A 1,495-nucleotide genomic window follows, 5' to 3' on the forward strand; every position below is an offset into this window, starting at 1 on the left:
GAACCGGCCACCTTAGGTGTACGTGGCTGGCGCCTTAGCCAGTTGAGCTATAGGCACTGAGCCTTAAATCAAATTCTTAAGTCTTTGTCCAGTAAGTCTAACATCAGGGACTCTGTATAGGTGACTTCTATCAATTAATTTTGTTCTTTTGAATGGGTCATACTTTCCTGTTTCTTTGTATGCCTTGTGATTCTTTTTTATTAAAAACTGAGCATTTGGACCAGGTGTGGTGTCTCATGCCTGTAATCCTAGCACTCTGGGAGGCCATGGCAGTTGGATTGCCTGAGCTCACAGGTTTGAGACCAGCCTGAGCCAGAGTGAGACCTCATCTCTAAAAATAGCTGGGTTTTGTGATGGTCACCTGTAGTCCCAGCTACTCAGGAAGCTGAGGGAAGGGGATTGCTTAAGCCCAAGAGTTTGAGGTTGCTGTGAGCTATGATGCCCTGGTACTCTACTAAGGGTGACAAAGTAAGACTCTGTCTCAAAAAAACCAAAAAACAAAAAACTGAGCATCTGGGCTGAGTGTGGTGGCTCAAGTCTGCAATCCAAGCATTCTGGGAGGCTAAAGTGGGAGGATCACTTACACTCAGGAGTTGGAGACCAGCCTGAACAAAGTGAGACCCTGCCTCTACTAAAGGTAGAAAAAATTAGCCAGGTGTGGTGGTATAGACTTGTTGTCCCAGCTACTTGGGAGGCGGAGGCAGGAGGATTGCTTGAGCCCAGGAGTTTGAAGTTGTTGGGAGCTAGTCTGATGCCATGGTTTGGACTATAACCTTTTGCCTCATGGATCTGCAGGTTGCTGGTTCAACTTCCATTGTTTTCTTTTTTTATTTATTTTATTTTGTTATTATGAGGTTTTTTGAGACAAACCTCAAGCTGTACCCCTGGGTAGAGTACCATGGTATCACGCTCACAGCAACCTCCAACTCCTGGGCTCAAGCGAGTCTCCTGCCTTAGCCTCCCAAGTAGCTGGGACCACAGGCGCCTGCCACAACGCCCGGTCATTTTTTAGTTGCAGCCTTCGTTGTTTGGTGGGCCGGGCTGGATTTGAACCTGCCACCTTAGGTGTATGTGGCTGGCGCCTTAGCCACTTGAGCCACAGGTGCCAAGCCTATTTTATTTTATTATTATTATTATTATTTTTTCAGAGACAGAGTCTCACTTTATCACCCTTGGTAGAATGCTGTGGCGTCACAGCGCACAGCAACCTCCAACTCCTGGGCTTAGGTGATTCTCTTGCTTCAGCCTCCCGAGTAGCTGGGACTACAAGCGCCTGGCTATTTTTTGTTGCAGTTTGGCCAGGGCTGGGTTTGAACCTGCCACCCTCAGTATATGGGGCCAGCACCCAACCCATTGAGCCACAGGCACTGCCCAATTTGAATGATGGGCACCTTATGTTCATTCTTCAGGTTAGAATAGATCTACGCAACAGATTTTGAAAAGGATCTGCTATCTTCTGTCAAGAACTAGTAACCGGCTCGGCGCCTATAGCTCA

This window comes from Otolemur garnettii, unplaced genomic scaffold, assembly GCF_000181295.1.
Source record: "Otolemur garnettii isolate 467f Iridium unplaced genomic scaffold, OtoGar3 scaffold00105, whole genome shotgun sequence".
Lineage (NCBI taxonomy): Eukaryota > Metazoa > Chordata > Mammalia > Primates > Galagidae > Otolemur > Otolemur garnettii.